Consider the following 23,934-nt stretch of genomic DNA (forward strand, 5'->3'; position numbering starts at 1 on the left):
ATCTTTGTATCTGTGAAGGCTAATAAGGGACCATTAATTGAATATCAAATTGAACTGTATTACATGTGATTCCTTCTAGTCATGGATGAAATGGTAAATTAACTATCTCTTAAGGAAGCACACTTAATTTCCCCCAAAAGAGCAAAAGTTGTCCCTGGCCTCAAGACCAATTAGCATCTGGAGGAAAATAAAACTTATGGGGACTAATATGAGTAATATACACCAAACAAGTGCAGGTATAAATACTATTTAGCTTTTAATCCTTTGCTATCCATTTTTCCAGTAATTGTTCCATTTTCTAGTAGTTAACCAGTTCTTTTGCAGAAGCATATTAACCAGGAATTTTCCACAATCAGTCAAGAGAGTGAATGCAGTTAAAAGCAAAATATTTTATGGCACATTAAAATCTGTCCACTCAGAGGGTACAGGACCAAAGAAAGCTGCAAGATGCTGTTCGTTAGACACGGAACTGTAAAGGAATGAAGGATATCCCCGCAGTGGAAAGAAGTACATCCACCAGTAAGGTCTGGTCAGTTGCACTCAGTGTCATCCAAGACCAATTATTATCAAAGCTTCCCATTGCTCTACTCATTTTCCAAGTTCTACAAACCTACATTTCATTCATGCAAATTTCTATCTTTAAATTTTTCTCAAACTTGATTGGTAGGTGTATAATGTGTTATCATTGTTTTGGAAATTGATTTAATCATTTTTCACCACTAGTCAAAAAATCATCCCTACCTTTTGAGATAGTACATTCTGTAACTGAGAATCTACCCTAAACAAATCATCCAAAACACAGAAAAAGGTGTTCACTGCAGTGAAGTAGAGCTTCTGAATGGAATTAAGGTCACCTCTAATTATGATATACTATTAAGACAAAAGACAGTATACTCATTGTACTCAGCAGGATTTCAACCAACTAGTAAAATGTGCAGAGGAAATATCAGAAGGAAATATCCCATAAAGTTGATACTGGCTATCTCTGGGCAGGGATTATAACAACTTTTTTTCTTCTGTATATTTTCTTTTGTCTTCTACAATGAACACATACTACCTTTGTAATTTTAAAAGTTTTTCTTATTCTAAACCTACTTGGAAACCAAATGATACTATTCTCAAATTAGTGATCTCACTCTTAGTCTCCGAAAATTACATAGATAGTTGTTGGGTGCAGTGTTTTTTTAAAATAGCAAAAAATAAAATAAAATAAAATAGCAAAGAAATGAGAAATAAACTAAATGTCCAAAACTAGGGCAATAGTTGAATGAAAAATAGTTTAACAACTTAATGGATTACTATTAAGCTATTAAAAATATAATGATTCAGACTATATTATCACATATAACAATAAGTAGAAATTGGTCAGTAGAAACAAAAACACATTTGTTACCTCTAGGTAGAATTACATCATAAAATAGACCATAATGGGAATAGACCATAAAACTAACATGATTAAATGAAAAATATAACAGGTTTGATTTATTTAAATATTGCCATATGTGGTTTCAAAAATAATTTTCAAAACTTTTTTAAGAATACTCTAAACAGCGTTTTACATAAAAACAAATATTTTTAGATGAGTTCGATAGCTTTAAATACTTTAACATGTGTTTGCTGAAAATTCTTCTACCAGCTGAGTTATTCCACCATCAAAATGTGATGAAAACAGAAAAAGAAAGGGGTTTGGGTAGGTAAAAAATTCTGTGCATCCTTCCTGTATTAAAATAAGCCCAGGGCTTCCCTGGTGGCGCAGTGGCTGAGAGTCCGCCTGCCGATGCAGGGGACACGGGTTCGTGCCCCGGTCCGGGAAGATCCCACGTGCTGCGGAGCGTTTGGGCCCGTGAGCCATGGCCGCTGAGCCTGCGCGTCCGGAGCCTGTGCTCCACAACGGGAGAGGCCACAACAGTGAGAGGCCCGCGTACCGCAAAAATGAAAAAAAAATACTAGGTGGTGCATGAGAACACTCTGTGCATCTTCCTGACTCTGTCAGCCTTGAACCTAACCTAACCCCATGACTCCAACCCCTTCTAATCCAACCTACTTCTTAGAACCAGCCTCGAGCAACATCCATACCTATTACGTGCCTGGACCTATGCCCAACCTGCTCCCAAACACCGCCTGTGTGACCTGCCTCTGCCTTGTCCCAGACGGGGAGCCTGAGGTCCTGGCCAGGTTTCCACATAGTATCAGCTTAAGGAGAAGATATTCAACAGCAAATAAAGGCATATAAGCTGATGAAGCAATACCAAAACACATAAGTAAAATACCCACAGTTACTAGGACTTCCTGAATAAATATTTATCATGAATGAGGAATTAGGTAGTGCTCAGAAAGAAAAAGCATGAATCTTATCTTTTGTTTCCTCAAATACATTTTCCTCAAAAATAAGAACAAGTGAAATAAAGCACTTGTAAGTGAAAGTGGAAGACTGAAAACTGTTTTGAAATTGCCAAAACTAATGTATTTTAATCAACTGATTTAACACACTGGTAAGAAAAGCTGAGTTGCCAAGTACTTCTCATTCCCTTTCACAGAAAACCCAATCCTTGTCCAATATTCCTTAAACTTGGAATAGTCATTATAACTGAATCAGTCTTCCATGGGATTCCTTAGCCCTTTAAATTTCTTTGACATAACATCACTACTGTTCAATGGGTCTTTATAAAATGTGGATTATGTATAACAATTTAGATACTACACGTTTCCCCTAAAGCAAGCATCCAGCGTATAAACCTAAGATAATGATTTTTTTCACCCTCACTGAATCTGAAAGGTTAAAAACCAATGTAATTTCAAGTGTGGGCAAACTACAAACTATGATGTTCAAGTCTCAAGGATTTGCTCAGGAAAGTCTTCATCTTTGCCCACTCTTCATGTTTCCAGAAGTATCAGTGCTGGTGTCCAATGTCAAGATGTTTGTACCACCTGAGCCTCCCTTTACGATACAAGTAAGGATGTAAATACTTGGAGTTCTCCCGTGTTTAGCTTGAGCTTGTCAGACTAAATTAACTCAGTGGCACGAGAACATCAATTCTTTGAAGGTGAAACAGCCAGAGCAAAGTTGAAAATAAAAAGCATGAAGTCACTGCATAACACGATGGAGAGAATGATTTGTGCACGTTATTCTGAATCTTCTATTTCAAGACAAGGACCTTGAGGCCTGGAAAGGGTGGGTCCTGTCAAAGGCCCCATGGACAGCGGTGGGGAAACTGGTACTTGAATTATGGTCGCCTGTCTTACTTAGTCTCAATCAGTCCACTTAATGTATGGATATCCAATTTAAAATATTTTAGAACTCTTCACCCAGCTTTAAAAAGGGGGCAGGGGAATGAACCCTAAAGCCCTGTCATGACAAAATAAGGAAATAAAAAATAAAAATCCTAACACAGCAATAATTCCAAACCATTATTTAAAAAATCACTAAGAAGCTATGAAATGTTCATTCAGTCATCAGCTCTCCACTTACTAAAACTTAACTTCAGTGTTCTACTTTCTCACAAATTATGCATAGTTACTAGATTGGTAATTACACTACGTAGGATTTTTTTTTAATCCAACCAAAACTACTTCTCTACATCCACACAGAGCTTTGTACAGTTTCTAGTGCAGAGCATACCTGCAACAAATGCTATTATTATTTACCAATACACAAAACTGCTATAATACAAAACTGCTTCAAACACACTGGCACCCACCTCCCCCCAAATATTCTTTCTATTCCTCTTTGACTTTTGAAAAAAAGGCCACAAACAGGAAGGCCCACTAAGTATCACAAAAATGCCAACTCATCTAACAAAAAGGTCTGCCTTCCATCTGTCGTTCACTTCCAGTACTTTATTTTGCTTACATTACTCAGTTCTTCCATGACTCTACAATCCCGCATACACCCCACCTCGACCCTTCACTGAGTTAACCCCTTCTCATTCTGCAGATCTAATCAAATGTCACTTAGGGAAATCCTGAATCACCCCAAAGTCAGATGAGGTTCCCCATTTAATTTCTTCTGAAACTCCCTGTGCTTTTCCCTTGTAACACTCATCACGTTTGTCCATATATATCTGGGTGCTCATTTGGTCAATATCCTCCTTCCCACTGGACTCTGTTTCATGCCCCCAGTGATGATCACTGCTTTATTCCCCACTCTAGTCCAACTATTAGCATAAGAACTGGTACTGTGTATATAATAAAGACCTGTAGAATAATGAATAACCCTAATTCCACACAGAACAGCAACAAACTAGATCAGTGTTTTTCAAACCACCCTTCACAGTCAGATCAGTGTTTTCAAAACTTCTAAATTATGACCAACACTTCTTTTAAATGAAAACGAACAGATTATAACAGAAATGGGGGGGGATCATGCTTATTATATGTAGTAAGCTGCATGAAACTGTCATTTTCTTCATATATATATGACCCTTTCTAACTATGGGTCATGGTCCAAAACGTTGGAAAGCCACTGAACTGAATGTCCCAATACAACTCCTCCCAACTTCCCACCAAACTGCTCAAAAACGTGCACAAAATGGCAAAACTGGCAGCAGTACTAGAAAGAGGCAGGGAAAAGCCAAAATCTAGGCATTATTTCCACTAACTCTGTGAAGGATAGGTAAAAAGAAAATTCTTGAACCACATGAACCTGAAAGACTCGCACTGCACCTTTGGAAATTCAACAAGTCAGATGCTCTGATGAATGCAGAAAAAATTCTGAGTCGAACTCAGGAACGCAGAAGATACAACTGGCCCGATAAAGATGAGGACATACCCCAACTACATGGGAGGCACCTTTCAAACTAGCATAAGCAAGGGGACCCCAAGTGCAAATGAGGGTCAAAACTAACTAGAGACACACACAAAATACTGCTGCAGATTTTATTACAAACTAGAATACAAGAGTCTAAAGTCTACACTTAAAATTTAAGCTATACGCTGAAATATATATATAGTGTATATATATAAATATGATGGAAATTGAGAAGTGGCAAGAAGGCAAAAAAAATAAAGGCATACTAAATTCTCTGTTGTGCGGAGGAGTGGGATCAAAAGTTATTCAGTTCTTTGACTTTGGGAACCAGAGAAACACAGAATCATGAATGTATTTGGAAAACAGAGATAATCACTAGTAAAGTGGAAACTAGATTTGGCCATTTAAAAATAGTTTATATATATGAAACAAATGATACATAGAAAAAGACAGAAAATAAAGTCCAGAAAGTATATTAGATTGAACCGTAGGAAACTGCCATTTTTATAGGTCAAAAGCAGTCAAATAACAATTTCATATGACTCAATCCATCAACAACGACAATAATAGTGTCAGCTAATTTGTTCAGTGTACGAGGCACTTTTAAAGGATTGATTGAAAATCTATGTATGCATGTTCCTTTACAAATAAAAACTGTAGTCCTAGAGACATTATGTAATTTATCTGAGGCCATGCAGCTAAATACTGGTGGGAAGAAGTAAACCAGTGCTATTCACAGTACCTCTCAGAAAAAAAAACTTAAAGAATTAAGGTCAAACATATTGGCCATAACAATAAATATTAAAGGCATAAGTTTCCCTTTGAGAGGTATGTTAAAATCCAATTAAATGTTGCTTATAAGCAAAAATATATGAAACAAAATGACAGACACCAAAAGTTTAAAATCAGAAGGATGAGTGAAATTATTTCAGACAAAGAAAAGAAGAAAACACTGAGAACATTAATATCAGGAAAATAGCAGCACGTAGTTCCAAACGCATAAAGGGTTATTTTATATCGATAAACAAAATAAAGGCCTAACAGTAATCTTTATGCATTTAATATTATGGTAACACATAGAAATTGCTATCAAGAAACTGACAAAAGCCCATTTGTAGAAAGAGACTAAAGGACCATTCTTATCAGTCTGTGACAGCTCAAGTACAGAATCAGGACATAGAGGATATGAATAATATTACTATAGTGGCTGAGTTAATAAACATATCTGCACTTGTCACCTGTAGAAACCATGCTCTTTTCAATCCTCAGGACACAGAAATCCCTAATACACAATAAGTAAAAATTGTACAAACCTCACTTAATTACCATGATAAATAAAACCAATAATTTATGCAGAAGTTTCTACATAAACAATAAAGCAATATTTAGCCAAGTCCTACTGAGCCGCTAGCTGCATTCCCAATAAAGTCAGGTATCAACAAAAATGTTTACTTTCCCTGTACTGTTTTAAATTTTTAGTGATTCTATTAGCACAAAACATAGAAGTTAAGCTATCTTCATTTTTTTAACTGCCACCTTGGGACTTTTATATGAAAATTCCTCCTCCCTCAATAATGATTGACTCAAAATTTAAAATAAAATACTGCTCATTATTTCAAAATCATTGAAAATGAAGTCATGTACGTCAAAGATGACAACAAAGTTGATCCATGTCTACTCCTTCATTGAAAACAAATGACCTAATATCAACTCAAGAAGTGAGAACCAGAGTTTTGTCTATTTCTTGATTTTTTTCCCCATCAAATCAGCCCATCTTTTTCTTTAATCAATGTCTCCCGCCTCTTCTATTCTCACCTCCCAGTTTCACTAACCTATTTGAACTCACCTTTCAAGCCCCCACATAAATGCCACTTTCTCAGAGATACTTTCCTCACCCTCGCAGACAAGGTCAATCCCCATGACACTTCCAGGAGACCCTGCTTTCCTCCCTAATTCCAAGTAACTTGGAGTTACTTGTTCAGAGGCTGTCTCCTTCACTAGATTGTAAATCCCATGCAATCGAGACTGTGTCTTATTTACTATAACATGTGGAGATGGTAAATATATTGATTCTTTTATTCAGAAAATTTCAGTTCAAACAAATTTTTAATTCAAAATATTTGAGTTCTACATGCAGGGTATTACCCTAAGGGTATTACACTGGGAAAACGGCAGTAAATAAAACAGGAATTTTTTTTAATTAATACTTTCCCTCATCAAAGAAGTAAAAACAATATAAATGCAATGGAGAAGAAAATAACAGGCAAGCTCGGTAAATGGGAAGGGTTATACAATGTTAAATGTAGTGATCATTAGAGAAGGCCACACTAAGAGGTGACATTTGAGTTAAGATGTGAAAATGATGACAAAGCAACCATATGGACGCCTGGAAACAGAGCATTCCAGCAAGAGGGTACAGTCGATGGCAAAGGGCTAGAAACCACAGTCTACTCTGTAGGTAAGTCCATACATGGTTCTTGTTTAAAGTAAGGATAGAACTCTGGGAACATGAGTACCTAAAGATGGGCAGAGAAGCAAAAACTCTTAAAAGAATAAAGAAGCAAACAGAGATAGGAAATGATTAAATATGATACCTATTAAATACTGTGACTATCACGTGGTCAATGGAAAATTAACGTAAAAGATTTTAATGCCATGTGTACTTATGATACAAAGCAAAATGCTACAAATATTCAGCAAGATCAAATATTTTAAAAACTGCAAGAGTTATCCCAAAATGGAATAAGGAAGTTATCCCTGAGCAGTGGAACTACGGATGAATCTCCTGGACTTGCCAAATTCCAAAATGAGCATGTACTGTTTTTACAACTTTCAAATGGAAATGAGTATAATTTTAAAGAATCATAATGGCTTAGAGAGAAAAAGGCTGAGAACAGATTATCTTTGCTCTATCTTACTGCAAGAAGGCATGCCAATATAATTTCCTGAAATGAAAATACATTTTTAATTGGAAAAGATCTTTTTGTAACCAGGTAAAGAGCAAAGTTCTACTGTATGTTATTTTTAACCTTCATCAAGCAATTAAAGCTTAAATTTACTTGACCAGAGTGTATACACCCCCATGGCAAACTTGCTGGGGTTTCTCAAAGTCTGGGCTTTAGGCTGAGAAGTTTTTCAGCTTGTCTTTTACTACAGTGATGACAGTAATATGATACTCAATGCTGTCAGTACAGCAGTAAACTAAAACTATATTTGCAACTCCACTCAGGCCCCAAATCACCAAGAATCTTCCAATTCTTTTCAGGATGTTTTTTTCCTTTGCCTGAATGGATTGTTTTGGAAGCTTTTATTCATCTCAAAGGAACATCAAACTGAAATTCCATCTCCTTTGTATCATACCAGGACCACCTCATCAGAGAAGCCATAGTGGATGTTCACTGAATGTTTGACAACCTACAAAACTATTTTAAGCACCTGCTGGATAGAAAAAGTACCTGAAGAATCAAAAAATGACTTACTGTCCTTGTTAAGACACCTAGTACTTATATCAATGGGAGAGGATCCTTTCACAATGTGTTCGGACATCATCATCACATTGTACACTTTAAATATCTTAGTTTTGTCAATTACACTTCAATAAAGCTGGGAGGAATTTTTTTTAATCATTTTTAAAAACCCACTGAGTATATATCACTTTTCTCACTCTAAAACTTCTCTCCACCTTATCACATCAATTTCACTGGTATTTACTCTGACATATAACAAGTACTCCTGAATACTGCCACGCTTTAGCTTCTCAGCTAAGTTGCAAGCTCAAATTTCCAGCTACCAGCTGAAAATCTCTGCCTCCTTAGCTTTAGACACGCCTAAAACCAGCATGCCTCACTGACACAATCCTCATAGCCTCATGCCCCTGCTCTCTGCTAATGGCATCGACGTGCCCTTTTTTGTCCCCAGAAGCTCCCTGCACCCTTCTGTTGGCCCTTCAAGGCTGACCCAAAGGGCTTCCCTGGTGGCGCAGTGGTTAAGAATCTGCCTGCCGATGCAAGGGACACGGGTACGAGCCCTGGTCCGGGAAGATCCCACATGCCGTAGAGCAACTAAGCCCATGCGCCACAACTACTGAGCCTGTGCTCTAGAGCCCGCGAGCCACAACTACTGAAGCCCACATGCCTAGAGCCCGTGCTCTGCAACAAGAGAAGCCACCGCAATGAGAAGCCCGCGCACTGCAATGAAAAGTAGCCCCTCCTTGCCGCTACTAGAGAAAGCCCGTGCACAGCAACACACCCAACGCAGCCAAAAGTTAATTAATTAATTAAAAAAAAAAAAAAAAAAAGACTGACCCAAAGCAGACCACCACTCAGCCACAAATTGTAACCCATCACTCACATGCAGCTCCCGGGCCTTCGATATGACTCCTCTGCACGGAATGAGCTTCTCAGCCCACTTGCCCATTGAGGCCAGAAACCCCCTGCAAATGTTTCCTCTACTCCAAGGTAGAGTTACTCTCTCCATCCTCAGATGTTCAGAGGGCACTTTGTCTAAACCTCGGTTTACAATATTTATCACTGTCTGCGTGATCTCAGGCATTTGTATCCATGCCTCTCCATGTCTAGAAGCTGGTTGAGAGCAGGGAACCATCCTCTCTTGGTAGTTGCTTTTCCTTTTTTAATTTTCGTACTGTAGTGTCCTCAGCCAGGCACAGGGACTGAATCTCATAAGCGTGCAGAGATTTTAGCTGCATGAAACTGAACTGACAGGGTCTCGGATAAAGGGAGGAGAGCACAGAGCCTACTGAATTTGGAAAAGCCAAGTCATCCGGCCCTAGCCTTTGAACCTCTGGGTCTCTGTGTCTACTCAGAAAGTAAAGCAAGCCGTTCTCTGTGGAATTATAATAAATACCGGGTACAGAATGAATTCCTCCTTTTCTCGACATGACAATAATCCCTCTCCCAACAAATCATAGTCCAAGATGGCAAAGCAGCCCCTTAACAAAAGGCAATTCTATTTCAGCTGTGCTGCTCCCTGGGTTAAAAACTCTCCATCCTTATCACCTGCTGATTGCCGACTGCTAGGGGGGCCTCGTTTAATGCTCCCATGACGAAACCTGCCTATAATGAGTAACTCCCCCTATCTGCTCTGCTCTAGAAGCAGTTGATAGGCCCTCCCCAGCTGCCTTGCTTTGCACCTAACAAAAGGTTCGCAGATACCCACCACGTGCTTCTAAATGCCCCCCCTTCCCTCGCCAGACACCCGGATGAAGCAGAGTCCTGGTGGAAATAACATTCTGGGGCAATGATATTTGTTGTCTTGGTTGTCACGCAGCTGGAAATCATTTTCTTCTTTCCCATTCATAATAGCCCAACCTTCCCATCTCTGGGACAAGAACCCTTTTTTGTGTTTGTTTTTGGTTTTTTTTTTTTTTTTTTTGGCTGGGCCACACGGCTTGTGGGATCGGATCTTAGTTCTCCGACCAGGGACTGAACCCGTGCCCCCTGCAATGAAAGCGTGGAGTCCTAACCACTGGACCACCAGGGAATTCCTCATAGCACGCTGCACCGATTCAGGAAGAGCCATGCAGGCTCCTGGGACCTCAAACGTCTGGCCCATGGTGGCAATCTCAATCACAGCCTCTCCAAAACGAAAAGAGGCAAGAGAGAGCACATGCACGCACAGACACATACCCCACATGCATCAATATATATAAACACAAACATTAGGTTTGTATAAGCAGAAGTACAATTATGGAAGGCTACGTAACGAATTCATGACAGAGGGGTTGGCTACATCAGATGGGGAAGCTAGAAAGAGCAGAGGGATATTACATTTCCTTTAGACACATCTGTATCATTTGAATCATTACAAAACCCCCATCTTTCTATAAATGAATGCAGCTATCTTCTGGTGAGAACACTTTCTACTGTGTTCATAGCCGAGTGACTTAAACAGGATAAGTAAAATGCATTAACCAAGCAGAGTTCACTGTGGCATGACCTCAAAATAGGTCTGACTTCCCAGTAAGGCTAGGTTTGGATTATTCTAGGAAGCAAGTTATCAACTGACTATAGAGCCTCAAACACAAATTGCGTCAAAAGTGAGAATATCTGAAATGAGAAGGAAGCAAGCCAGGGCTACAGATAAGACGCAGTTACGTCTATCTCTAGACTTGACAACTAAGAGGTAAATCTGGGCAAAAATGTTTCAAGTTTATAAAACGAAAATGAGAATACCAGGATCCATCTCTTCTCACCTTGTTATGAAAAGCTAACTGACCTGAAAACACCGGGCCTAGTTTGAAGAAAACATTCCTAAAGTTGAAACTCAACAAACATGCTCCATGTCTGAAGATGTTTCAAAAGAACTTCAGTCATGAACATAATATGATAGAATGCAAGCTCCTCGAGAGAGGGGACCTTCTGTGTCTTGTTTCCTACTGTTCCCCAGTACCTAGTAGGTGTGCAACAAATATCTACTGCATCTGGAATAAATGAACAAATTAAAGAATAAGGAACAAGTAAACGAAAACTAGAATTAGCAACCAGATAATATCAGTGCCTATTCTTATTTTATAGATATAAAAAGAATTGGGCTTCCCTGGTGGCGCAGTGGTTGAGAGTCCGCCTGCCGATGCAGGGGACACGGGTTCATGTGCTCCACAACGGGAGAGGCCACAACAGTGAGAGGCCCGCGTACCGCAAAAAAAAAAAAAAAAGAAAAAAAAAGAATGGAACTTCGACTTATTCAGCAATAACAACACTGGAAATTAAAAGCCCCTTGATTCCCTCTATCTTGATTACCTTTTTCTCTTCTGTGTTTCTTGTTTTATCTCCTAGGTCCCTCCCAGATCTTAATCTCCTAGGAGCCTTCCCTCACCCCCACCCCATGCCCCTGAGGGTCAGGTGCCCCTGCTTGGTGCTCCCACAGTGCCCTGAGCTTATCACCCTGTCACACTGAATTGCAATCATCATTTGTTAATATGTCTGTAAGCTCAGCTCCTGCTGGAGGGTAGGAATCCTGCCTTATTCATCCCCCCTCCCTGCCTCCATCTAGCACCTAGCACAATGCTTGGGTTATAGCAGACGGTCAGTTCAGTGCTGCTAGGGGTAGAACAGAACTTGTTTCCTCTGCCACCAAATCATTGCTCCTTCCAAAGAGCCAGGAGTATCCTTCTGTTAGGGCCAAGTTTCAGAATGAAGGCAGCTTGGGGATTGGTCAAGAAGAACCGCTTAAACATAGAGGAAGAAAGTTGAGTATAGCAGACTTACATGAAATCGAATCCAGTCTATTGTTCTGAGATTTAAGAAAATGGGAAAAAAGAAAACTTGCTAAAAAGGAATGGTTCACAGTAGCCCTCTCTGTACAGTGAATCCTAAACCTTAAGAAGCCAAGGCACACCCAATGGCCATAATGAACAAGAGCTCCTTTAACAACAGTTTCAACCTTGGAAATCCCACCCCAAAGAGATCCATAACCAGGTTTTATTAGTCCAACTTTCTCTCTTTCAGAGAAAGAGGCTGGTTCTGAAATCCCTTTCCTTTATCTCCATATTAAATAAAACAAACACAACCTGATCTACCTCATTCAGGCTTACATGTTATTTGTTTTAGCACTGGACTAAAGTTAAGAGTCTGCCCTGTCCTTACACCACTTTTTTTAAAAACAGTACCACAAAAATCAAATAAATTATAGCCTAAATCCACACATGTAGTAAAACAGTCCTCTCATTTCTGAAAGAAATTTGAATGTTACATGAGCTTCAAAGTTGAAGTTTCTACAGTACTGATCAGATGACAGGAGCCAACGTCCAAGGATTGAGACAATTTTCTTTGCCCCACACCCCCAGGTCAATAATAGTAACAACAATATTACTCTGAAATCATACCAACCTGCTGAAAAAAAAAAAGCCAGGGAATTTAAATAAAATCACCAAAACCAGCACTCTCCCTCCCCCCTCCTAAAAAAAACAAAAAAACTTTGAGTTACTTCAACTTAACTAATTTAATTAATTGATTAAACGTGCCAAACCCAAGTTCCCTTGCAGAAGATAAAACAAACTGCTGGGAGGATCATTCAAATTGTATTCAGAAGACAGTAAAAAGCAGCTGACCTAATCTCCTTTCATCATCTGTCTCCTTATTAGCCCAGCACCTCCAGATTCGAAGGCAATTAGAAGACTTACTCAAATCAGCTGCACCTTTGACATGCAGCTGAAAGGCCACCCACTCCCACCTTTGACACAGAGGTATGGCGGTGTGAGAGGAAACCTCCAGAGTTGCTGGAAGTCTCTCCCAAATGGAGCCCACAGAGATTCTTCCTGTCTCAGAGATAATGAGCTATACACCTTCGCTCTGGACAGTTAGGGGAAAGAACAACAACAACAACAAAAGAGGCAGATGACCAGAAAGGAGGTTCCCAGAGAAGCATTCATCTACGGCACTGGGCGAGCTACTTCTATTGGAGGTTAAACTTAATAAAGGATCTTCGTGGTGTGTCAGCCCTCACTGCAACACCAAGGGTGCTTCTCCCTTCTCCCCAACATCACCCCCTTACCTTTTACAAGGGCGTTAACCCCATTTCTGAACTAATAATAATTCTCTTCTGTGCTGCAAATATTCAACCGCTGTGAAATACTATGTATAACATACACACAGTCAAGAATGTCGGTTGCCATGAGAGTCACGTTTCAATTAGCATTAACTAGCAGGCCCTTCCCTAAACAAAAACAAAACAGAATGCTTTCTTGGTCAGCTCTGAGCCTGGAGAGCAATTTTAACCCACATGCTTCAAGGGCCTCGCAAGGTCCAGATGTAACACAATAACATCATTAATTTTCACTAAATTATATTTCTCAAAAGGCCACTATCAATTTGGGGGCAATACAGGCGAAGAAGCTGCATATTCTTTATTCTGTAACCTTTCTATAATCTGGATAAGCTGGCAGCAGCGCCCTGAAACTCACTCGGCATGAGTTACGAGCGTATGTGATGGAATCAGGGCCCAGGCACCTCTCAATCATTTCAGCCCTCTCTATGCCCAGTACTTGTGACTCAGTGCCTTCCTGCGTTGTGGGGTTAAACTGTACTTCCCCCTCCCTGTCCCTAGGTAGTACAATTCCTTAAAATAACAGCCAAGGTCCCCACAATTTATCGCCTTGTATCTTTCCAGCCTCCATTACTCCAGACTCCAACTACATAGTTCACTCCCCACCATTCATCTTTTAAGAGACACATCATTTTCATCCTTCAAGTCCCTTTTGTGAAGTCTGCCCCAGAGACAGAATTTAATTTTCCATTGCCTGGCATGCCAAGTTTCTTAGATTCTACAGCTGCCGCCTAGTTATGCAACCCAGCTGCTATATATTGAAGTTAGCTGCATCTTTTCCCTCTGTACTGCAGCTCTTTCTAGAGCCTCCTTTCTCTCATCCTTGTATCTGCCACCGTCGAAGGAATGCAGTAACTGCTTATCCGATTAAAATTTCCTCCTTTTCTCCCAACTTTCTAAGGCATCCATGATAGCTCTCCATGAGATAGCTAAATAACACTACAGGGATTTGGAACATAGCGTGGTATGTAAACATTAGAAACCAAATAAGATGCTGAGTTAGCAAGGCCAGAGCAAGCTTTCAAATTTTAAACCAAGTTTTATTACATCACACTTCACTTTTAAAATACACCATGTTCCTCAAGTGTGTATGCATATAGGTACCAAAAAAAAAAAATAAAGAAAAGGGAGACAGGCCACACATCAAGCACAGATATTAAAATCGTGACCTCAAACTAAATCTCAGGTCTTGTTATTTGGACCCTTTGAGCGTCCCAGTGAAAATGATACAGTCTATTCCACTCAGGTTGCAACTTTCCTCACTAAGCATTTGAAATAAGATTCTCCTGCCTAAAAATCATGAACCTCAGACTGACTGTCACTATGTATCAAAAAGACTTAGCAAGTGAGAGTTTTACTTGCTTTGAATTTTCCAGTAGGTCTAACAGTCAGAACAGATTCAGTAAAACCTTGAGAAGTCTGTGGTAGAATCTTCTTTTAAATCAGATTACTTTTCAGAAAAGATTAGCTTCAAATAAAAACAGACGTTTCAAACTCAGGTGTTGAAAGGGCTGCCACTTACATTCCCACGTCTGGTAACTTTTCCCATCACTCGCAGAGATTTCTGAGATCCACTGAGTGCGCTCAGCACTGAGCTGCAGCTCATCTCTTGAGAGACAACGATGCAAATGGGAAGTTGGCCAGGTCAGACTACAGACTCCAAGTCAATTTTAACGTTAAGTAGCTCACCCACTTTAAACAATACGGGTAGTGGAAGACTGACTGGGGTCGGGTAGGGTGGTATTATTGATGTCCTTGTGCAGGAGGAAAGAAAAAACAGGGGAGAACCGACTCCCAGCTCCAGGTTCTTCCACCTCCAGGCATCTCCCACTGCTGCTTTTCCTCAACCCTCTTGGCCTTCCTGCCCTCCCCCTTACCTCCCAGACTAACAGTTGACACTTCCCTCTACTCTCTCCCTACTGTTCTAACATGGGATAACCACCCTCCAGTTTGTAGTGTTGTGGGGGGAGCTGGAAGGAACAGCAGAGATGATCAAACCCCTCCATTTTCCAGATGAGTACACCAAGAAGGAGGACCAGCTGACCTAACCGGCTAAAGTCGCACCACTAGGGGACGTGGTGTGTCTGTGGGATCAGATTATGATAACCCAGTCCTCCTGCCTGGCCCCTCAGCCCGGCCTTCCCGCCACACACTACCTCTTTCTCTGGCTACTTGGCTTCTTTATCCTCAAATTAAATGGTATCAAGAAAAATGCAGCCTTAATAATGCTGATCGTTATTCACAATTTTGCTTTTGGGGCAAATACGCTCCGGCCTCCCCAGAATTGGAGAATCAAGGGCAGAAACAAATGGATGACATTATGCATGTGTGTGTTAATGCAATTTAATTCGGTCCAAATTTCAGTACACACCCTTTTTCCTTGGGGCTTACTACTCTTCTTTGACAAGGAAATAGTTTCTTAGGAAAAAGAACTTAGTTTTAAACCAGCACGGTCTCCCTCTAACCCGAATTGCAAGCTTTGAATAACAGACCTCCTGCTTCACAGTTATGTTTAGGCTGGGCAAACGACACTTAATGCAAATAGGTGAAAATCACGGACTGTTAAAGCCCGAAGGAATAGAGGATTTTGCTCTCATAACTGCAGTCACCTGTTTTCAAGATTCATGTTTGTAAATATGTATCTATTCCAATGGGAAACAACGCGTTCATAGAGAAACTTTAACAAGCCAGCGCTCACTGGAAACCCACATTTAGGAAACCTCCATAGATTTCAACAACAAAAAAAAGAGAAGTAGCAGCAGAAAGCAGCAATCTCAGGCCCCGGACTGAAGGCAGCAACAAGTCCTGGATACCGTCATTCTTACACATCAAAGTCCAAATGGCAGCAAAGAAAAACAAGAATAAATGATAAATCCATTCACAACAAACTAGTCCTGCGCACACGCGCGCGCGCACACACACACAACGAGCCCGTCTATTTCAAAACCACCAACTCAAAGCCAGGTCCCTCCCTTGCCTTAGATTCCCCAGTTACTTGATAAACGTGTCTGTTAGACGTCCGGACAGAAACTTAAGTTTAAAGTCCTCAGGCGGGGAGAGACCGCTGCGTGGCCGGTGAGAAGCAAGTGGTGGGGAAGCTCGGCGCTGCGGGTCGCGGGGACCCCCGGCGGTCCACGTCCACCGGGACGCGGCTTGGGGGTAATGTTGAGCGCCTCCCGCCTGCCAGCTCGGGCCCCCACCCAGACCCAGGTAACCGGAGACCACCTACGTGTCACTTGGGTGGGTCCCGGCCGCTGGCACGGGGCACAGCGTGGGCCCCGGGGAGCGCTGACCCGGTTGGGAGACGGGAGGGGCGGCGGCCCGGGCGGCTGCGGCCACTTCCCTCCCGGGGCTCGATCAACTGGTTGGCTGGGGAGGCCAAGAGCGCCTCGCCTCCTGCAGGTCGGCCCGCGAGCATGCACACCCACCCACACCCGGCACAGGCGCGCGCGTACACACACACAGACACACACACACACACAGCCACAAAGCCCATCTGCCGCAGGACAGCGCGATCCCAGCGCGCCGTTTGGCGGCGGAAGGGACCCGGCGAAAGCTGGCTCCGCGCTCAGAAGGCACCGTCCCCTCGCGCCACCCCGCGCCGCGCCAGTCCCTTTACCTGCGCCCGTCGCCGCCGCGCGTCCGGCTCCCGCCGCCCCCGGGCTGGCTTCAGGCTGCGCGGTCAATCCCCGCAGCCCCCGCCCCGCGGCCCGCCGAGCCCGGCCCTCCGCCCGCCCCTCGGCCGTCGCCCGGAGCGGGGCCGCCCCCTGCGCCCACCCCGCCGGGGTCCCGCGCGCGCGGCCGGGAGGCCGGGGAGGGCTCGGCGGCGCCGGGGCCCAGGCCGCCCGAGATCCCGGCAGGCTCCGCTGGGGGACAGGGGCGTCGCGGCTCCGGGAGCGTCAGCCACCGCTCGGCCCCGACTGCTCCGGCTTTGGCGCGCTGGCAGGGCGGCGGGGGAGGGGGGCGCCGAGGGAGGGCCGCGGGAGCAGGGCGGACGCCTGCCCCCTTCTTCCTCCGCCTTCTTTCTTTTCTGCAGGCTCCACGTAGCACAAGTCAGCAACTCCCACACCCCCGACTCCCTCCCCCTGGCTCATTCCCTTACCTGGCGCGACGCCCCCAGAGCCCCTACCCTCTGTGCTCCTCCTCCCCCATCCAGTTGCCGGACTCCCCGCCCCGCCTGCAGGGGCGGGGGCGGAGGGTAGCCCAAGCCTCCCATTCATCATCTTCCCACCGCCCCCCACCCGGATCGGACCCACCCGCGTCTGGGGACCCACCCGCGTCTGGAGACCCACGGCCTCCAGCTCCGGATCTCCATCCCCACCCGCTCCCGTGCTCACCTCTGCGACCGGCAACTTGCGGGACTCGGGCGGCCTCTCCTACACGTTGCATTTTCATTTCGTCGCTCTTCTCTCCCCACTTGAAAAGCTCTGGAAGACATCGCAGGGCCCGCAAAATCCCCGATGTCTGGCCTCTCTCGTAGTTCCGTTTCCAAACTTTCCCGGAGGCACAGAGTTTCTCCCAGTGCAGCCTTCAAGTCGAGGCTGCAAAGAACGCAGAGTCAATTTTGCTGCCGGAAAGGTGCACACGTTTCCATTTCTGAGTTTTCGATTGCCTGGGTCTGCAGACCAAAGCAAGTGTGACTGTGCTCCCCTAGTTCTCCATATCCATGATTATAAATTTCTCTTCCGCTTTCCCAGTGTAACTTTGCAAGTGCAAACTATCAATTTTAGAAGAGTAATTAAGGGCGGGGAATACACACCTGGAGGTGTGGTTGGGAGCGGCGCAGGACTAAGGCCTGGGGATGGTTCTCGGGAAAGTGGCGGGCACAGAGATTCGCCCAGGTTCTGGAACAACACCCGGTCCACCGGGGGCTCTCCAGCCGCGCCACGCCCTACCCACCTCCCACCCTTGGCTTCCTGCAGTGTTGGCAATTCTCTGCCTCTAGCTCCACTGCTAAAGCCGCGACACAACAAAAGTAGCAGCTTACGAGTAAAAACTGGGCAAACTCTAAACGGCACGTGGGGTCTACGACAGCAGTATGTCAGGGAACTTGGCAGGACTGATACAAGTACATATAAGAAAGAAACGCAGAACCAGGAGGGAGGGCTGCGTTGGTGGCAGTCACTCGGTAACCTTGGGCTTCGCAGAAATGGGAGGTCACCGGAAACCGCACAGGGCGGGGAGGGGAAAAATTCTTGGTGGGGATGGAAACGTCTCAAGCTTCCAGTGAGGTCTGCCTGGAAGAGAACGTGACCGTCGCCCGCAAGTGACTGCTTCGAACCTTGATTGAGTTCGTCTTGCGGTTTTCAAAGGGCGCTCAAAGCTAAACCCTGACTGCTCATCCATTACTCTCAAGCTGTTTCCTTTTTCAAACAATGTAGCAAATCCCCTTTGTTAAAAAATCAGCCTTAAAGAACTCTGCATCCTCTCCTTTCCTACCAATTTATCATTTCTTTTATAATAATCCATTAAAATGTGAAAAAATAGAAATTTTAATACATGCACGGTGCTAATATGTTCATTTACAGCATGCAGTAATGCATATAAAAACTCTTACCGCAAAAATAATGAGAGCTGATCTTAAACTCTAAGGAAAGATACCAGGACAAATAGGAAAATGTCCACTATATAATCTAAATATAATAAAAAGCACATATTGGTAAGAAAAGAAAGACTATACTGAAAGGGACTTTTGTTTTGCACCATAGCTCTACCCACCTCAGAAAAATCACTTAGCTCATTTTCCTGTCTTCTTTCTACTACACGCTCTTTGTATTTACTGTCGGGTTTCTCAATACCAAAACTTCTATATCTAGTAAAAAGAATCTTTTAAAATTTTATTTAAAATAATTAAATTATTATATTAACTATAGCAATAAATAGTATCAAATAATTAATTTACAAATTAATTATTTCAATCTTTCACCCTTCCTCATAAATCAAAGATAAAGTGCAAATGAGTTTCTTGCCTACCACTTAGCTTGAATCTTTTCCCAGGATATTTATTTTACCTCTTACCATATTAAGGAATATGGTGGCTTCTGCTTTGACTATATAGTAACTGCCTTAACTACTCTGTGATCCTTTCTAACATCAAATGAGGAGTTCTGTCCACGCAAGACGTGTATTCAAGAGTTCCAAGTTATTGGCTTTAAAAAAACTTTCTTTCCTCTTTATTTGTCCTACCATGGCCTAGAATGAACTGGAGAGCAAAGTACAAGGTCAGCCTGGACAGACCTGTCTCCCTGACACATGCGGACCTGTCTGAATGAGACTGCTCTTCACCCAGTTTTTGTTTAATAACTTTAAAATCAACTGTAGGTTGTATGCCCAGTGTAAAAGGAGAGAGAAAATGAAATCCAATACAGAATCCAGTTCAGCACAGAGATTAATCCATCAAAACTAGTATTGTGTTCCAAACGAGCCAGTTTTCTCATCTGTAAAATGGGATAATAATACTAATAAAGTCTATTTTATCAGGTTCCAGGTTGCCTTTAACAAAGTAAGATATTTGAGCAGGCTTCTTCAAACCCAACAGTAGGTGATGTTATTTCAATAGAGATGCAGAAAGATACCTTGATACACTTTCTTTAATGTTTTTATCTGTCTGTGGCCCTCCTGCCAATCAAACTGATTCCATTTCTTGGATAGTCATCTTAATGCTTTCTGTCCTAACCTTTCTCTCTTATCCTCTGCCAAGCAATGTTTCTCTAGATCTGTTTCTTCAAATGACTTCACCAGAGCCAGAGGCCCAAAGATAGCTGGTGCTGTCAAACGTGAGAAAAAATATTTTCAGCAAAATGAAGAGAATTTGAATGAGGAGTATTTCAAGTACAGTTTACATTAATATCTTGATAACTGTAGACTTTGTCAGATTATTGCTGTTATCTAGTGGTCCAAGGACTATAATCTGCAGAGCATTTAGGATTGAAACATTGGCTGTCACTACTTTTGGCTCTGTTATTTGTTCAGAAGGGTTTGCTGGTCATGCCAGTTCCCTCTGCCTTCCCACATTTCCTTCCGTCTGGCAAAAAGCCTTTGAAATTTTCTACTAGAGAGTAATCAAACCTATCAGCAAAAAGATCTGTTGGAAACTTTCCCTCCAGTCTGTTAATGTAGAGACTGATGCAGAGAATGTATTCTGGTGAAACAATACCCTGAGAGAATTCAGCCTGCTTGGGAAAATTTTTCAGGTGCCTCTCAGGCAGAGGTTTCTTCCTTGTTAAAATGGGGGTATTTATGCCTCGCTGCTGTTTTTCCCCTTGACTGGAAAGAAATCATTCTCCTTAGGAAACGTGTCTATTTTAAAAGGCCAGCGGCAGAGGTGGGTGAGGTCAGCCCAATGTAGTAAAACTAAAATAGCATAAAATAACACTCTTCAGGGTAGAAGTGACATAAAGAGACTCTAGGAACAGAGAGTAGAAGATGGGATTGTGTGTGCAGCAGCCCTGTATGAGGACCAGACTACAATGAAATGAAAGCCCTAAATACACTGTTTGCTCACCTTTTTCTTATCACCTATTTCTGCATGAATAATCTGGGTAGTGTCTGAAGTAGATCAAGGGTGAGCAAATCCTTTTCCTGTAGTTTCCCTCACCCAAATAAAAAGCCTTTGATCTAAAACAGAAGGGGAGGGGGGAAGAAAATGAAGAAAAAAACATATATGTGTGTTACATGTATAATTTTAGAGCTAAAAATAGACCTAAATATCCAAAAACTCATAGAAAGGGTCACAAAACAAAAAGTTCTATAAAACAATAATAAAATTGGTAAATTTCTAATAAGACTGATAGTGAGGAAAGAGAGAAAAGAAACAAGACTGTGAATGAAATTATAACTATAGTTTCGAGACTTTTTTTCTAATACTAACAGAATGTGAACATTTTTAAAACTTAGCTGAAATAGATACTTTTTAATAAGATGCGAATTACAAAACTTTATTGAGTCAAACAAATTAAAAACATGAATATATTTGTAACTATTGAATAAATTAAATTCATATTTCTAAATCTACCTACAAAAAGGGTCAAAAATTTGGTGGCAAAGACTTACCAAATCTTCATAGGTAATCTCTATTCAAATGATTTCAGAGAAAAAGAAGGAAAGCACCCCAATTATTTTATGAGCTAATAAAATCTTGATGCCAAGATCAGACATTAAAATAGAAAGGAAGGGCTTCCCTGGTGGCGCAGTGGTTGGGAGTCCGCCTGCCGATGCAGGGGACACGGGTTCGTGCCCCGGTCCGGGAAGATCCCACATGCCGCGGAGCGGCTGGGCCCGTGAGCCATGGCCGCTGAGCCTGCGCGTCCGGAGGCTGTGCTCCGCAACGGGAGAGGCCACAACAGTGAGAGGCCCACGTACCGCAAAAAAAACAAACAAAAAACAAACAAAAAAATAGAAAGGAAAATTCTAGACCAATCTCAAAAGGAATAAAAAATTTTATTCTTACGTATAATCAAACCAAGTTCAGCAATGTGTTTTTAAAAAATACATCACAAGCACATCAGGCTGATACCATAATGTAAGAATGGCTTCATATTAGAAAATGTAAAGAAATTTGCCACTCATTTTTCTTAATCTCAACAAACTAGAAAAGGGAGGAATTTCCTGAACATGATAGAGTTGCTACCAACAACCTAATTCTAGAGGCATTATTCTTAATGTTAATTCATTAAACATTTTCCTTTTAAAGTAAGAAAGAAAACGAGGATCACTTTACCATTTCTACTCCACATTGTAATAAAGCACCTTGCCAAGATAATAACACACACACACGCACACACACACACAGAAATTGGAAGATATAAGGTGTGGAAAAGAATAAAAAAGTGATTTGTAGTTGATATAATTGTCTTCTGAGAAAATTCAGGCAAATCTAATAAAATATTAGAACAAAGAAGAGAGTTTAGCAACATTGTTGAATAAAAGATCAATGTACAATGAAGCCACAGCCCATTATAAATAATAAATGTTTGAAGGTCTCACTTATGTAGCAACAAATTTTTATTATAACTTGAATAAAAATTAAAAGAAAGGTATAGTATCTGTATTTACTATATGTAGAAAATTATAAAAATTTATTGAAGTACATGAAGAGGCCTCAATAAATGGATAGATAATATCATGTTCATGGACGAGAGGACTCCATAAACAGAGTGCAATCTACTCCAAATTGTAATAGGGTTTTTCATAGACCTTAACAAAGTGATTCTACAAGTCATGTGGGAGTGGAAGAGGCCAGGAATAACTAAGACAATTCTGAAGAAGCATAAGGAGGGAAAATTGTCGCTCCAGGTATCAAAATATTCTAAAGCTTCACCAACTGAAACAATGTAGGATTGGTGCAGAGACTGGTAAATAATCTCATGAAAGAGAATGGCAGGTTCAGAAACAGAACCACACATAAATGAGATAAGCCCACGTAAAATAGTACATCAAAGATGTTCTCTGTAGTTCTCTTTAGCATTCTCTAAATATATTTCCAAAACAACATGGGATACCTACCTCACACTATAAACAAACATAAGTTCCTAATGATGTGAAGACCTAAAGTAAAACTTCCAGATTTTTAGAATATCTTCATCTTTTCAGGGTAGAGAAGAATTTCTTACAAACGGTGCAAAAAGTACAAACCATAAAAGAGTCTGCTCTTTTCTTTCAAATAAAATACGGCCGATTCTAATATGCTGGATTCTTGTGAGTTCTAGTAGTTGATGTGATGTCTGCCTCAAGACCTGCAACGAGTGTTCCAAGGAATATGCGCAGTATTGTGCCACTCTGGGCAAAAGTGGGACAGGGGTTTTCCCAAGTCATGTGTGTCTTATGTCATTTCTGTTGTTTTGACTTGATAGCCTATTATACCTCCTAGAGCAAGGTGGAAGAAGCAGTGGGGTAGTGGTCCCTTAACAGAAGGCTCTGAAACAGTTTTGGATGTGGACCCCCTTCAGAACTGAATCAAAGCTATGAGACTGCTTTACAGGTAAACGTAGGTATACATATTGTAGCAGAAGCAACTGCAATATCCATTCTCTCCTTTTGGGGCACCAGCTAGATTAGATTTCCCAGCCTCTCCTGCAATTAATCGAGGCCACGTAACTGAGTTGTCTCCAGTATAACTTGAGCATAAGTGACTTCTGCTGATTGTAGGACTACCAAAAACTCCTCTCAGGTGTGCTCCCTCAGGTTCTTTGTCCCTTCTGTTGATGGGATGGCAATACCCACACCAACCTTGGAAGCCACGGATGGAAGATGACAGGCAGCTGTGACCCCTGACGCTTGAAGGACTCTCCTGTCCACATGAAGGACAGCCTCTCTACTGACGTGAGCATCTCTCTGGACATTTATGTGAAAAAGAAATTTTTTGTTCTTTGAGCCACTAAACTTGGGGAATCTCTCAGTTACCTTGGCTTAACTAATATATATATATTCATACACACTTTGACTGTAATCTCAGGGGTTCAATGACACCCTATAGCCTAGATTGTGGATTGATATGAGAAAAGTAGAGATTCTGATGACCTGCCCTCTAGAGTGGGCATTCGCCAGAAGTGGGCGTGTTACACCTTTGCACAAACTCTACTGGTCACATTGAACTGAATGCCTCTGCCAATCCCCCCTCATTTCTC

General features: G+C 41.9%; 1 protein-coding gene across 3 annotated transcripts in view; it reads right to left on the bottom strand.

Moving 5' to 3' along the window:
- LPAR1 (lysophosphatidic acid receptor 1) overlaps positions 1-18,407 on the bottom strand; it is a 170,299-nt gene extending 151,892 nt beyond the window's left edge. The window contains exon 1 of one of the 3 annotated variants that reach the window (XM_004269342.4): positions 17,647-18,407. The gene's annotated coding sequence lies outside the window, so the exon portion shown is untranslated. Of the gene's footprint in view, positions 1-16,538; positions 16,781-16,928; positions 17,331-17,646 lie in introns of those variants that run through there. The other 2 variants (XM_033427467.2, XM_004269341.4) reach the window with 2 other exon arrangements.
- Positions 18,408-23,934: the final 5,527 nt, after the last annotated feature.

The sequence above is a fragment of the Orcinus orca genome, chromosome 6 (assembly GCF_937001465.1).
Source record: "Orcinus orca chromosome 6, mOrcOrc1.1, whole genome shotgun sequence".
Lineage (NCBI taxonomy): Eukaryota > Metazoa > Chordata > Mammalia > Artiodactyla > Delphinidae > Orcinus > Orcinus orca.